Here is a 16,620-nt window from a genome sequence, read left to right as displayed (position 1 = left end):
TGAAAACCACTGGATGAACTGGTTTACAGCATTACATATTCTGTGGCGGTGGCAGGGGATGATGAGATGCAAAACTGCGAGTCAACAAGGAGTTAAACTAGACACTGACTTTGCAGTCCTGATACACTGCACAGACAGGGAGGAGGAGGGGGAGAGAGAGAGAGAGAGAGAGAGAGAGAGAGAGAGAGAGAGAGATTGCTAGAAGGGGAGTGTTCTTTTTGCATGTTTTGAAATATCCCTGCTCTCTCTCTCTCTCGCTCTCTCGCCTGTGTCTCTGTGTCTCTCTCCCTCCCTCGCTCACACGATCGAGCCATGTGCAGGAGCGACATCACGTGCCGCTGCAGAGAGCTATGGAGCGAGGAGAACAGAGAGGGGAGGGGCGGGGGGCAGAGAGAGAGAGAGAGAGAGAGAGAGAGAGTTAAGGGGAGGAGTGAGTTTCTGGAGAGAGGAGGAGGGGAGGAAGCGAGAGGAAACGTTGAAGATTACTAGCAAAGCCCTGTATCGTTGCTGTCGGGCAGAAACCTCTTATCTCTGCATTTTAACTTTTGGTGGGCTTTTATTCTTCGTAAATTAACGTCCCACTTAAGCATACCACTAGTTTTGTACGATATGAGACGATATGAACAGCGTGGGGGGGAGGGGGGGGGGGGAGTTAGAGAGAGAAAGAGAGAGAGAGAGAGAGAGAGAGAATCAGCCGTAGATAGAAACCCACCGTTTCTCATTGCCTGGTCGGGGGCACCACCAGGGGTCCAAAATGGACACTTACGGATCTGTGAATCTGTGAGTGTAAAAAATGTAATTGCTGTAATAATAATTTAAAACAAATCGGTGTTCATTTAACTTGTAAAACCCAATGATTTAAACAATGGTTTGGTATACAGGGAGAGAGCAAAGAGAAGGATATGGCCGTACGTATTACGTGTATTTTCTGTTTTCTGTTATTGTGGGGTAAAGAAAGAACTGAGTGGTGCAAATCCCCCCCCCCCCCTCTCTCTCTCATTAGCAGGCAACAGTGCAGCACTATCTCTCTCTCTCTCTGTTTCTGGCACAACAGCGCCACTTTTGGTACTCATTGGTACTGGCGCTCATAGTCACATGAACACATGGTTGAACACGGACATTGCTGCTCCTTGGAGTGGTTGCACCACTCAAAAATGCCGACGACGTGCAACGTGTTGTGAGCATGTCGATCTGCTTACTTTCTGCAAAAGCTTTCCCCACAATACGGATGCTGGGGTTGAAGTGGTTAACACGAGGGAGAGACTGTTGAGAGAGAGGGGGGCTAGTCTCTGTTAGATTAATAAAATGAGGAGGGGAAAAGAGAGCGAGAGTTAGCAGATCATGATTGAGATGGGAAAGAGATAGATAGAAGCTGGCAGAGAGAGAGAGAGAGAGAGAGAGAGAAGGGGATAACGGAAGCAGAGAGAAGGAAGAGTTGAGAGAGAAAAGAGAAACAATAAATAACCAGATAGGTTGGGGGAGGGGGGTAAACAAATATAGAGAGAGAGAGAGAGAGAGAGAAGGAGAGAGACACCCTGTAATGGTGGGAGCGCTTGACCTCTCTCTCCCTCCGAATCCATCCATCCACCCAAGTATATTTACTTAGTATTAATTATTTCTGTTTATTTACTACATCTCGGAGGCAAATATTCTTTACTCTTTTTGCAATTACAGTTATTTGACATAATTTACTTTGCAGATTTAGATTATTAAACATCCAGTGAGCACACTAGCCTACTATATACGGCAGCTATTCAAAACGCCACTGCTTATTGTCGCTGTCGGGTGAAAACCTCAGAATTCTAAAAAGTTGCTGCTACTTTTGGGGCTTTTGTGTGGCGCTGTTGTGTGATCAAGTAGGTGTTCATTTACCCATTCTGACCGGGCACCCATTTTGGTGTTGGCATCATGTTATGCTTTAGCTATTTAAAAATAGCAGATCTACAAGCTCATATCGCGCCACCGAGTGGCGCGATACGAGCTTGTAGGTCTGCTATTTTTGAAAAATCGAAGAGCGACTGACATTTCTAGAATCTGATCTCAGGTCAGAATGGGTCAATCAGACCAATGTGTGTCCAGTGGAAACCTCGTATGAATCTGATCTCAGGTCAGAATGGGTTAATGAAAAAACACAAAGTTTGAATATGGAGATAAGAGGTTTCTGCCCCACGTGTGTGTGTGTGTGTGTGTCTTACTATGTGCACGTGTGCTGCAGAGGAGCGTGCTCAGTGGTAGCCAAGCCGCGATTACCGGCTTGTTTGCACTAAAAGAGTGGAAGATGGATGTGCCCCCTTCACGGAGGGACAGGAAAGGGTTTGATATCGTTGCTGTTGTGCAGAAACCTTATTGTATTTCCATATTCCAACCCTTATTTACCCCTTTAATTAATGGCAAATGCCCTACTGACTAAAGTGGCACTGTGACGTGGCGTGAGCTTGCAGATCTGCTATTTTTCTTGCTATTTTTTGTTTAAAGTGGTAAAGTTTATTCTTTTCTTTTTTTTGGGGGGGGGGGGGGGGGGGGGGGGGAATGTAACAGTGTTGGACATACAGGGTTTCCACCCGACAAGGACGAGGGAGGCCTCCCTCCCCCTCGATCCTCCTCCTGCTCCCTCGGACCTCCCATGTGTTTACCCACCCTGTGTTTACGTTGAAGGTAGAGAGAGAGGGGAGTGCCTGTGTGTGTGTTTTTTATGTAACACTGTGTTTTGTGTGTCGGGGGGGAAAAGGAATGTGATATAGGAACAAACAGCTGCCCTGTGGCACTTAAACATCCTCTGAGGCCAATTCATTTTCCTTGTCAGACATGGCCCTCCCTGTGTACAGTAAGAAGAAGGCCATTGGTGTAATGTCAATGCTGCTGCAGCAGGTGTGGCTGGCTATCTGATGGTGTCTCGTTCTGAAAGCCTGTATGGCTATTGTGTCAATGCTGGGGGCCACACTAGCCTACCTACTGCCACTGCATTACTGATAGCTACAGTTGTAATGCCTATATACCTGACATTCAAATAAGGGACACCTGGACCCTTATTTCCCAGCGTGTCATTGGTTAATTCCCCAAAATAACAAACCTATTTAAATCAGTTCAATAAGGGACACGACTTTTAGTTTCCAAAATAAGGGATGATTCTGTATTTAAAGGGACTGTTGGCAACCCCACCGGGCTAGCACTGCTAGTCAGTATTGGTACAACTGCTAACATTACCGCTAGTTCTGTCATTAATTTATAGCATTCAGTTGATTTATGTATATGGATGATGTATTAAATATATAATGAGGCATTTTCCTGCCCCCCCGGCAGCAGCATAGACAGTGGCTGTCTGCAGGTATATTTGTAACAGATACAGTAGAAAAATATGTGTGCAACACTGTACTTATGGTATTACACCATTATGTTATTACATAAGAAGGGAATGGAATTCTATCCATTATTATTATTATTATTCACTCAAGTGCAAAAGTAAGGTATCTCTTCTGCTACAAGAATTCAAAATACAATCACAGTCATTAATCACTTTGGCTTTCTACTCCTATAACGCCGTTAAGGTATTATCTTTAATGCTGAACTTTATTAGATAACTTTATAGGGACATTTATTTTACTAAGCTCCTTGCCTATACAGTATATACAGCAGAGGGCAACCAAAACTAAAACACCAGCTGTATCATCACATTACTGTTTGCCATTGTTGCACAAGAATGGTGTAGAATTATTAGGGGAATGTAAAGAGAGATAGAATAGCATAGGAACTATCGCATGGAAGATGTAACCTGGGAGAGAATTGGCTGAAATACATCAAATAGACCACCTGTTATATCTACAGTATCTATCTATCTACACATTCATGGAATCTCTTGTCAGTTTGTGTGTCTGTCCGACTGACCTGTCCCGGGGATATCATTCAGGCACCGTCCGTCGCTCACACCGACTGGCATCAGACTTGGCGAGTGGCATTCACCAATAGAAGTGGCAGCTTGTACAATAGAACTAACTTTGCGTATGCTTATGCTCATCTATGTCATTAACACGTTTTGGAACTTTTATTTGGATAGTGCAGTGACGGGAAACGGGAAGAGAGACGGAGAGTGACACGCAGCTCAGGAATGGAACCTGGGGCTCGCTGTCGGACTGCATTAAAGCCTATATGTGCATGGTATGAGTCTTACCACTAGACCAGTGCTTCTCAAAGTGGGGTACCTTGAGGGGGTTCCAAATGGACCCTTACATGTATGTAACTCTGAGAGTGTACACAATGGACCATTTCTACACTCTGAGTTATGGGGGTCATGGAAATTAAAATAGTTGCAGAACCACTGCACTATGCCATTTAGCACCCCAAACATTATCCGTCAGCTATTATTTGTTTCCTACATTTTGTTTTTAATTTCGGGGTCAAGCCCAAAGGGCTTCTGTGAAAATCCGCCATTCTAGCAGTTTTGGCAGTTCTGTGCTATCGTTCTTCACGAAATTCGGCAATATATGGTAGAGGGCCGTGTGAATCCCTCGGAACTGAAGATCACACTCATTCGTCAAAAAAACCTCAGATCTCCCGATGAGTAAATTGTTATGATTTGCTCGATCCACTTTCGGCCTTTTTTCGGCCAGGTCAAATAAATGGCATTTCCATATTGCGAATGGAGCATGACTCTGGTTACACACAGAGCTTTGTGTGTCTGTGTGTACCACATTTGTAATGATTTGATTGGCTGATCTGGAATGTGATGATGTATGAGGATAAGAGTGCCCCTCACTTCACACAAGTGTGATTTTTTTATAGCTGCTTCCCCCCCCCCCCCCTTTTTTATAGCTATGAAAAACATTCCCAAAACAAATCCACATTTTCATGAATTAAAAACAAATTCAAAGATTTTGGTTTGTATAGAGTCACTTATGATGTAAATCGTCACTTCACTTTTGTTTAGGGCACCCCTCACTTCACACGAGTATGATTTCTTTGTACGTGTGTGTGTGTTTGTGTGTGTGTGTGTGTGTGTGTGTGTGTGTGTGTGTGTGTGTGTGTGTGTGTGTGTGTGTGTGTGTGTGTGTGTGTGTGTGTGTGTGTGTGTGTGTGTGTGTGTGTGTGTGTGTGTGTGTGTTCATGTGTGTGCGTGCGTGCGTGCGTGCGTGCGTGCGAGTGTATTATTGGTTGTAAATCTTTGTTTCCTTCCATATATTGTGGTCTAATTGGCCAGTCATGAGAATAGTAACAGAGGAAACGTGGGGTGTGTGCTGGGCCGTTGCACTCATTGCACTCACCAGAGAGAGAGAGAGACACAGAGAGACAGAGAGAGAGAGAGAGAGAGAGAGAGAGAGAGAGAGAGAGAGAGAGAGAGAGAGAGAGAGGTTAAAATCCTCAGGCTGAACAGCTGGACACAGCAGCTTATAGCCTGGACAGAACACCACATCTGGAGGATGACGACAGTAGCTACGTACATTTATTTGAGTACTGTACTTACTACTTACGCACATTCTTTGAGCGTTTCTGGTGACTTTCACTCCGCCAAATTTTAAATATAAATATTGTACTTTTGACTCCACTACATTTCTAGGAAGGGACTCTTGTTACTGAAACTTACAAAAAACTATTGCACAAAACTAACCGCTTAAGCCCTATTTTCAGTATTTTCCAAATAAAGAGCTTGTACATCTGCTATTTTTGAACATTTCAGAAAATGTCTGTCCCTGAACATTTCTGAAAATATACTTTGTAATTTGTACTTTTGAATGCCTGAGTATGTACTTGAGTATATACTTTGTCCTCCGCTGAATGTTTATTAGAGTGGGTGGTGGTGGGAAGCTAGAGGACGATAGGCTCTAGGGAGACAATATAGGCTTTATTTACATACTATACAGTAGAGGCCAACCCCTGGGGTCAGTGTACTGCAAACAACATCTCAGGCTGATGTGTTGCTATTGATGTTTGCCCGGCATCCCAGCTACTTAGTTCGTAGCGCTGTAATTGTTTTCCTTGCACTCTACTGACCGTTTACTTTAATGACCATTTAACTGACCAGGGTTCATGCCATATTTTACTGTGAGCCTGCACTTCATATTAGAGTGTGGTAAATAGTTGACCAGGCAGCCTCTGCCCGGCCGTTCCGTCTGGCAGCTGTGAGCCAGGCTGATCCAGGATAAACCTGCTCAGAAGGCCTGGCTCCAATAACAACCATTTTGGGCAAAACGTTGAAACGGATCCAAGAACATGGCTCTGCTGCCACTGATGTAAACAGCCCCCGGGCAGCCGGAGCGGAGCGCTCACTCTTCACTCTTCACTCTTCACTCGCCTTCATTTCCCCCTCTCTCTATCCCCCTCTCTCTCTGTCTCTCTCTCTCTCTCTCTCTCTCTCTCTCTGTCTCTCTCTCTCTCTCTCTCTCTCTCTCTCTCTCTCTCTCCCCCCCCTCCTCCCCCCCTCACCCCCCCCCCCCCCCCCACCCCCCCCCCCCTCTCTCTCTCGGAGAGCAGATGGATGACCGCTTTTATCTCTCCCATTTGTGCTCCTCTCTTTCACTTTCTCTCTTTATTTCTCTCTCTCTCTCTCTCTCTCTCTCTCTCTCTCTCTCTCTCTCTCTCTCTCGTCACTGTTATTAATTTAGGTAAGATTAACGTCCGTCTGGATTTCCGTTTGTCTGTCTGTCTGTTGCTTTCTGTATTTTCTGTCTGTGTCTGTCTGTTCCACTCTTTCACTTTATCATTCTCTCTCTCACTCTCTCTCTCTCTCTCTCTCTCTCTCTCTCTCTCTCTCTCTCTCGCTCTCTCTCTGTCTGTGTGACATCTTCCTCCTCTCAACAGTCCACATTAAAGTCTTGTCTTAGTTTTATTTTGTTTTACGTACCGTTCTTTAACAACAGGATGTTATATTTCCAGGCCCTCCATGCCCTCTGATCCCAGTGTAACGCATGCACGCACGCACGCACAGAGCTCATAATTCACTTTTTTTAAACTGCGAAAGCTGCGAGGGAGGCAGGATTAATATAGCTAGAATTAGTCATAGTAGTAGTATAGTAGTTGCTGCAATGTTAACCATTTGAGACCCATACAAAAACTGCAGAAATAGCATGGTCTACAGTCTACAGTACACAATGCATCGCCATGCGATGTGTTGTAGATGTGCTATAGGCCTATTTGCTATTTTGGAGGAAAATATATATTCTTTGCATTTGGAAAACATTTCGCCTATAATGCCATGCCCAAAATGGGGATGCCTAGGGCTGTCACGATTTATAAATGTAATTAAAAGAATTGCGATTTAATTGTCGCTGACCATTGGAACATTATGAATAAAAATTACATTTCGGTTTGGCTTTTAGGCTTCGTAAACAAAAGGTGCACAGGACAGATATGACAATTTACTTAGATAATTTAATTACTTTATTCTTTATATGAATGAATAATGGAAATAGCTCAAAATGTGTCACAATGTGACGTGATTTGAGTTTAGTCCTGCTATTTCCGCTATTTTTGAAAATGTTCGTAAATATATAAATGATTAACATTTGTCAACGTGGAAGCGATTATGACGATTATGCAATACATAATTGTGATTATCTCAGATAATTGCGATTATGTAATAATTGTGACAGGCCTATCTATGTATTAATGCACCATCATATCCAATGGGGCTTATCTGAGTCACTATTGACATCTGGTTAGCATGGATAAAGCGTGCGATCGTTGAGTTATGATGTACAGCTCAGAGTTAATGTTGTGATCCTTAATCCGGGGGCGTAGATGAAAAGAGTCATTCCTGGAAAAGAGTCAAATGAGGTGAATATTGAATGCATTAGTTGCCACGCAAGTGGCAATCATGTCAGACGACAGGCGGGGAATACATGCCCACTTGTTTGCCCACAGTGTGATTAAAACAAAAGAAAAACAAACAAACAAAAAAAGAATGTGATGGAACCGATTCCAGTTCCTCAATGTTGGACCTCTGATACCTCCGGTTTCCAGACCTCAACACCAACCCTACCGAGGATTTGGCTGAGCGGACAGACAGATTGACAACTGGATGGAGGCTGGAAGGATTAGTCCATAAATAACAACATGGCTGTCTGGGATGTCCAAAAGCTCCTCTGTCTGTCTGTCTGTCTGTCTGTCTGTCTGTCTGTCTGTCTGTCTGTCTGTCTGTCTGTCTGTCTGTCTGTCTGTCTGTCTGTCTGTCTGTCTGTGTGCCTTGCTCAAAGGGCACCACTGGCGTCCCTATTTTCAGGCATGTCATTAAAGGCGAAGAACAGTAATTGTTAAGATGTTGCCTATCATTTCTCAGAAATGTGCCGATCTACAAGCTCACTGTGTGATCTACAAGCTCACTGTGTGAGCAGCCTGTAGAATGGCTGTTTACAGTGAAGATGTTTATAATGTCCCTGAGGGACGTATTGGATTGTTTACAGTGGAGGGAAAAGTAATCACATTTAAGTAAAAGTATCAATACTGCAATGTAGAAAAGTACGGAATCCAAGATTTAGATCAGCTTGTAGATCCATTTTCAAATGGCCAAAAAGTGTATAAGACTGAAGTGGTTAATGTATGTTTTTTAATAATAATAAAAATCTACAAAGTAACTAGTATGTTTTCAAATAAATGTAGTGGAGTAAAAGTAAAATCTTTGGATCCGAGATGTAGTGGAGCAGAAGTAAAAGTAATGTAAATACTCAAGTAAAGTACGAATACTTAAATTGTACTTGGTTGCTAAATGGTGCATTTATATAGCGCTTTTATCCAAATCGCTTTACATAGATTGTGCATTACATTCACCCATTCACACACATTCATACACCGATGGCAGAGGAAACCATGCAAGGCACCAACCTGCACATCGGGAGCAATTAGGGGTTCAGAGTCTTGCTGAAGGACACTTGGACACTAAAGGTCCCTGCACACTGCACACTGCACACTGCACACTGCACACTGCTGCGTTTTGGGGATTTTTAGCAGCGTTCTTCCGGCAGTTTTCCGAAAAAACTTGTCCAGTCTGCAAGGACTTTAACTCTGGGGAAGCCCGGGATCGAACTAGGAACCTTGTGGGTTCCCATCTGGCTGCTCAACTGAGCCACTGCCGCCCCTATACTTAAGTACAGTACTTAAGTAAATGTACTTAGCTACTTTCCACCACTGAACGAGATTACTGGCAGCTGTCAAATAGCCCCTGGGTGCAGGCCTGGACATGATGACTGGCATTTCATCTGGTTGCACATTATTGTTGTTTGACCTCTGTCTGTGAGCTGTCATCATCTTGCATGTTCAGCTTTTCTCTTCAATACAATTAAATGAAATAGGTTGTAAATCACTGCTCTAAGACTATGTACTTGTGAGCACTGTGGCCTGATGTAATGTATCTGCTTCTGCACTGCCACCCGGTGGTCGACAAGCAGTACTGCACACAATAGCAAGCCTTCTCAAATACAGCCATGAACTGAGGAACTGATGTTTGATAGAGCAGTGTTTGCCAAACAGTGGGTCGGGACCCATTCTTGGGTCGTGAACTCATTTATTACGGGTCAAAAAGTATGTAGATATTTAGTTTTTTTTAGAATTATTGTTGTTTTCAAAAGAATTACAGTAGAAAATTAAAATTAAACTACTTTTAATTATTTTTTTGCCGTATACAGTATGTCCGGACCCGCCACTAGAGGATGCTAACGGACCTTATAAGCCACGTCCATATAAATACGGACCCCAACGTATACTCTGTGTAAATAATGGTTGAGCCCCACGGCATCTTTTAACCCATTCTGACCTGAGATCAGATTCATACGAGGTTTCCACTGGATACACACTGGTCTGATTAACCCATTCTGACCTGAGATCAGATTAAAAAAAAGTCAGTCGTTCTTCGATTTTTCAAAAAATAGCAGACCTACAAGCTCGTAGCGCGCCACTCGGTGGCGCGCTATGAGCTTGTAGATCTGCTATTTTTAAATAGCTAAAGCATAACATAATGCCAACACCAAAACGGGTTCCCTACAGAATGGGTTAACATTGGTCCGGTTGCTATGGCAAAGCCCCACCGCTCCAGCTATGGGACGGAAAATATAATCACCGTTTTTGTCAGTCTCTTGAATAGTTTTCATTTAGTTTTAGTCACATTTTAGTCACCTGAACTGTTTTAGTGTTTAGGCTAGTTTTAGTCGACTAAATATCATAAGATTTTTGTCGACTAAATCTACAGTTGATTTAGTCGACTAAAATGTATTTGTGGGCCTTGATGACTGATTTTACACTTGCTGAAAATAGCTAACAAGCTCACAACGCGTCGCAGCACGACGCGTTGTGAGCTTGTAGATCTGCTATTTTCAGCATGCAACCAAGTGTAAAATGACTTAGGCCTATACTGGATGGATCCACTATAGCCCCTTCCATTTTATTCTATAGTTTTTATTTGTTGATGTCATCATTTTGTTTCCGTTTTAGTTTTAGTTTTTAAGTGGTGCAACCACTTCTACATCCAGCATGCAATGTCCGTGTATCTGTGTACCTGTTTGTGATGTGTGTACCTGTGTGAGCACGAGTGGTGTGCGCATGCGTGAAATTGGAACGAGAGAAGTATGTGACATGGCTGCCACCTGCTGGACGCAAACGATACAGAGAAGAAATTGGAACGATACAGAGAAGAAATTGGAACGATACAGAGAACCAATAGACGGGAGTTGCAACACTTGGTTCACACTGGTGTGATTTTTTTTTTTTCATTTTAGTTTTCGTCAGTGAAAAAAAGGTAGTCGACGAACATTTTTCATCTTAGTTTTAGTCGACAAAATCAACACTCGTACGGCGTCCCTCCCGCCATGTAAACGCTTCTGACGAAAGTTAAACAGTGTGTGCTTGTGCCAATGATACTAAAGTGTGTGTAGTGAGTGTGTGTGTGTGGGGGCGGGCAAACTCCCACTCTTAAAGTGAACGCTTATGGTGGCATTGGGAACTTCATAAATGCTAACATGCTAGCCAGCAATAAAATAATTAAGATTAAGACACAGTGAAAATAGTAGATCTACAAGCACACAACACGTCACTCACAATGCAACATGTTTTGAGCTTGTATATCGGCAATATGTTTGCCACACGACACCAGCGACGATGAAATCTAATATAGGGCCAGCCGTCCAGCCACACACATAGCTCCGTAAGGGAGTGGTTGCACCACTCAAAAATGAAATCTTCAGACAAAGAACCATTATGGCAAAACATAAGCTTTGCGGCTGGCTGTTTAAATCCCCTCCCCAACAGAACCGGGCTGGGGAAGTTTGTTAAGCACACAGCGAAAATTAACTCCTAACACTTTGACCCCCACAACCCACCCCCCTAAACACTTAAACCCTAGCTTCTGGTCCACAGTGTTGGAAGGGGAACTCCTTCTAACGCTATGGACCAGAGCTACTTCAGCCTCCGTATTCAGCTTTTGTCTGTCTGTCAGGCCAGTCCTATAGTCTCTCCAGTGAGTGACCATGATGTGCCAGATGGAGAGTAATCTGCACATAATTACTCACCCACACAACATAAACCAAGTGACAGGGTGCTCATCACAACAGATTCTGTAATCTGTACATGCTGTGAAGATGATGATGATGGTGTTCATCATCTCTACATCTGTACACGCTGTTAAAGATGTTCACTTCACTTCTCCTGGGAAGGTAGCGCTACTGAACACATAGCCTATCTACAAGCTCTCAATGCGTCGGGATACCTGGCTATTTTCAGGTTTTGTTAAGATTTGAGCATTTTAAGTTGCAATATGTTCAGAATCTTTCATAATGGACTGACTCGGATATTTCATATAATAGCCTCAAGTTTAAGCCTCAATCAGATACATTTTTCACCTGGTTGGAGAACAGCAGGAACTATATTACTAAAACATCATCATTTTACATAGGAATCAGTGCTAGTGTGGGTTGGGGGCTCCTTTTCATACTGTTTCACAAATTGCACAGACATTTTCATAATCCAATTCAATTCAAAGGGTTTTATTGGCTTGAGAAAACAAAGCAAAAAGTGGATACAATCAAAACAAAAATGTATGTACAATTGAAAGTCAGAATCTCCAATATATCAATTTCCATGTACCAAGATCATTCAATGTGCAGGAATCTCTGTGGGTGATGTAATCTGTGGGAAGTATATGTCTCTGATGTTTTGGTACAGTGGACAGATGGTTAGGAAATGTAACTCAGTTTCCACTTCATTTTGTGTACAGTGGGGGTCTGGAACTCTCAGTCAAATTAAGACTGAGGATTTTACTATTTAGATTAATGCGGTCCCAGAGACTTAAACACGATATGAAATGGGGGGGGGGGGGATTAAAAAACTTCAGTGCACTGTGCACTGTGCACAATGCAAGGAATAAATGCATTCGCCATGTATCCGAAGGAAGTCTGATCCAAGCACTTTTAGATTTCTCCAGTTTAATCCTGAGTTTAAGTTTTGTTGTGTTCAAGATCTGATTTTAGGCATGTTTAAACCTCCAGGAAAATCCGTGTTGAGGTTCTTAATCCACTGTTTTTCATTAAAACGTCTTTGTCCTACTGTCCAGTTGGGATTGTGTTGAAGTCCAGCACATTTTAGAGCTTCAATGCCGTGAGCCATGAAATGTTGCACAAATCTTGTGGTTGTCTTTTTTGCATTGTTAATATTGTATCTGTGTTGTCCAGCCTTGTACCTTTACCCGTTTCTCTGACATATTGTAAACCACATTTTTCACATGTGATTAAATAAATGCAGTTGCTGGTTCTGGCTGTTATTTGTTGTTTAATCTCCAACACGCGTTTTGTAGTTCTATTCTTGACTAATTGTTTGGGTTTGAAGTATTCTGGTCCCTGGCGTGCTGGTGTGTTGATTTCTTTTAGCTTGCTGTGTACTAGATAATCTTTAAGGTTTTTGTTTTTTTCTGTGTGGACTGATGCGTATATCAAGACGGGGGTCCTTGAAATTCAAAAGGTTGAGAATCATTCTGTCTCTCATTCTGTGTGTGTGTGTGTGTGTGTGTGTATGCGAACAGCTAAGAGATTGTTGTGTGTGGGAGGGGAGTGTACGGTATACACAAAGTGTGTGGGCATGTGTAAGTGCGTTGTGTCTCTCTGACTTTGTGTGTGTGTGTGTGTGTGTGTGTGGGAGGGGAGTGTGTGGACATTGGTGATATTTCTGTCTACTGTGTTTCTTTCAGTAAAGAACAGCTCCGTCTGTCTGTCTGTCTCTTGTGCTCTCTCTCTCTCTCTCTCTCTCTCTCTCTCTCTCTCTCTCTCTCTCGCTCTCTCTCTCCCTCTCTCTCTCTCTCTCTCTCTCTCTCCCTCTCTCTCTCTCTCTCTCTCTCTCTCTCTCCCTCTCTCTCTCTCTCTCTCTCTCTCTCTCTCTCTCTCTCTCCCTCTCTCTCTCTCTCTCCCTCTCTCTCTCTCTCTCTCTCGACCTCTATTTCCGACATGATTACCAGTAATATTACCTCCATTCTAATCCTCTCTCTCTCCTGCAGGCGGTCAGGTGGTGTCTCAGGACGCTCCCCCCTCCCCTTCCCCATCCTCGTCCTCTTCCTCCTCCTCCGACTCCGACTCGGCCTCCTGCACTCCCCTTCCGGGACCGGGACCCCCGGGGGGAGGACCCCCTCCTCCCCCCCCCTCTGCCCCCGGTGGCCAACGGCAGCGGCGCTGACGTCATGGTGAACTTTGACCCGGACCCCGCGGACGTGGCGCTGTCCAGCGTGCCGGGCCAGGAGGCCTTCGACCCGCGGCGCCACCGCTTCAGCGACGACGAGCTCAAGCCTCAGCCCATGATCAAGAAGGCCCGCAAGATGCTGGTGCCCGACAACGCCAAGGTAGAGTACTACATCTCCCACAATCCATTGTGTTTTTTGTGGTACCAGAAGTGTACTACCACAACCCCCAGTCCATTGTTGTGGTACCAGAAGTGTACTACCACTCCCCCAGTCCATTGTTGTGGTACCATTCAGTTTTTTCCACTGATGAATGAAAAAATCTAGAGACGAGAGCCACTCGGTAGAAATCCTCCGTTACAAGTAAATGTCCTTTCAAAATATATTTAAAGTGCTATATGTATTGTGAGGTGGGTCCCAGGGGGTCTCCAACACTATTTAGTACTTTGACCATTTTTGTTCTAGGCTACTAAATATTACAAACTTCCAGTGATAATTCCGGCTGGAGAAACAGATCAGCCACCCAGTCCACTGCAGCGCAAAGAGAACCTGCGCTCACGTGCTCTTTACTGCGAGCGACGTGTACTTTATCGCCGGGCCCGTCACGTTCACCCGCTTTCATGAATCACGTGCGCCTGCTGTACGTGAAAAGTGACCTTGACATTCAAGCCATCGGAAGATGAAAGCCAACGGTCGGAGAGCTGACTGTGCTTTGATAAATGTGAGTTTTGCAGTCCTTGGGGGTTTGCTGCTCAGAGCGCTCAACTCATTACGATTACATTACAATCAGGCCATGTAGAGGCTGATTGGTTGACTCAGCAACACTTCCTGCCACCTGACACACTGTGTACCAGAGGTACAACACTCGATTCAACTAATCCCTTTGACACATTGAGGGCGGCTGTGGCTCAGGAGGTAGAGCAGGTCGTCCAATGATCCCTGGGTCGGTGGTTCGAATCCCGGCTCCTCCTGTCCACATGTCGAAGTGTCCTTGGGCAAGACACTGAACCCTACATTGCCTCCAATGAGTCGTTCGGTGTAAGCTTGCCACCATTGGTGTGTGAACGTGGGAAGTGAGGACGCTGGCGTCGACTGTTCGCCGCTTCACCTCCCAATGTATGAACGAATGAACCATTGTAAACTAAGCGCTTTGAGCACTTGGAAAAGCGCTATAAAAATGCAATTCATTGACTGCCAGGTATTAATTAATTACCGCCGTCACCGCCAGTGTTTTTCTGTGTTTTTACCTTATTTTGTCGACCCACGGGATCCACAATGTGTCCAGGATATAAACAGGACGTCAATCATGATGCATATGAACTATGAATATTCATATTTTGTATTTCTTCTGAAATCACAAAACCTTTTCTCTCCTCCTCTCTCTGTCCCTCTCTCCTTATCCACCTCCCCTCCCGCCAACACACACACACACACACGATATGATAACCCCCCCCCCCTCTGGCATATCCCACCTCCACCTGATCTCCTCCCGGCCAATAGGACGACAAGTACTGGAGCCGACGCTACAAGAACAATGAGGCGGCCAAGAGGTCGCGTGACGCCCGGCGCCTCAAGGAGAACCAGATCTCGGTGCGGGCCGCCTTCCTGGAGCGCGAGAACGCCGCGCTGCGGCAGGAAGTGGCCGACATGCGCAAGGAGCTGGGCCGCTGCCGCAACATTCTCAACAAGTACGAGAGCCGACACGGAGACTTGTGAGGAGAGAGAGGAGGAGGAGAAGACCACCGACCAACAGACCAACCCCCATCCGCTCGCCTTCTCCCAACCTACTTAGAGACTTATAAGAGGCCCCTATAAATGCTCCTATTTTAGCCATCCGCCAGGCGCCCACACGCCTCAGTGGGTGGGATACTACGAACACGACGTCACTGAGCCGTGATGCTAAGCGGTGAGGTGGTCACCTCAGCGCACCTATAGCTGTTTTTAACTCTCTCCAGCCCACCCACCACACCGGAAACCAGAGGATGGGCCCTCAGAGGAGTAGGATGATGGAGGAACTTTAGGTGGATACGTTGTAGAAAGGAAGGGTGGGTGGATGGCTAACATTAGAACATGTAGGGGCTTGGAGGAGAGGAGAGGGTGGGCGGAAGAGGAGAGAGAGAGAGAACTACCCTCCCCTCTCCCGACTAGGGGTGTGCAACAGTTATTTGAACTAATCAAAGAAGAAAGTTAACAACATTATTGATTAATAATCTATCCTTATTTGTGGGCTATGCCCGTTATATATAGACAAAAGGTCTATAAAAACAAATGTCAAAAGATCTTAGGAAAATATAGAGGAGGTTGCCTAATTCACTACTTTTGCCGCGCCACAACGTCGCGCGGCAGAGTGTACAATAATTCTTAACCCAATGTTTTTATTATTATTCGATTCATTAAAAAAAGTTATCGATAGATTAATGAGTAAATGTTTGATAGACGCAGCCCTACTCCCAGCCTATGAAAGGAGTCGGACTTGTGTGGGAGGGGAGGGGGGGGAGGGGAGGTGGGGGGCGGTGACGCGGGTGTCAGGCAATCCAAAACGACGGCAGCACTTTAGTTGAAGCGGTTGAGGTGTGGTGGCGTGTTGGGGCGGACAGGCGGGGGAGGAGGGCGCCAACACAGAGTAAAGCTTTGGCGTGACAAGCCGAGTGCAAGCGCCTCTCCATTCACGGTTCACGTATGTGTGTGTGTGTGTGTGTGCCTGACTGTGTGTGTGTTCTCAAAGTGTGCGTTGTTTTGTCTGTATGCATGTGTGTGTGTGTGTGTGTGTGTGTGTCCTCACAGGTGGTGTGGCGGCACAAAGTGAAAGTGCAGCAACGCCAGCGTTATTTTGGGGGGGGGATTCAATCACTTTTTGGGGGGGATTTGGTTTGTTTGTTTGTTTTGAGGCCCCAGAATCCACTACGCATGTGGTTGTTGCTGCCTTTACACTCTGCCTCTGACCTGGTTACATACTTATTTCGGCAGCTTACCTATGTCACCCCACT

General features: G+C 44.8%; 1 pseudogene across 1 annotated transcript in view; it reads left to right on the top strand.

The window, feature by feature from the left end:
- The window catches only part of LOC310863306 (hepatic leukemia factor-like), a 35,916-nt pseudogene extending 19,820 nt beyond the window's left edge, over nucleotides 1–16,096 (top strand). Inside the window, exons 4-5 of the transcript XR_014571102.1 lie at nucleotides 13,457–13,795; nucleotides 15,134–16,096. The product of XR_014571102.1 is annotated as a hepatic leukemia factor-like (transcript). The remainder of the gene's footprint in view (nucleotides 1–13,456; nucleotides 13,796–15,133) is intronic.
- The last annotated feature ends 524 nt before the right edge of the window (nucleotides 16,097–16,620 follow it).

The sequence above is a fragment of the Protomyctophum parallelum genome (genome assembly GCF_964188405.1).
Source record: "Protomyctophum parallelum genome assembly, chromosome: 1".
In the NCBI taxonomy this organism is placed as follows: domain Eukaryota; kingdom Metazoa; phylum Chordata; class Actinopteri; order Myctophiformes; family Myctophidae; genus Protomyctophum; species Protomyctophum parallelum.
Note: the sequence above shows the minus strand (reverse complement) of the source record. Positions and strands in the feature narration are given on the sequence as shown.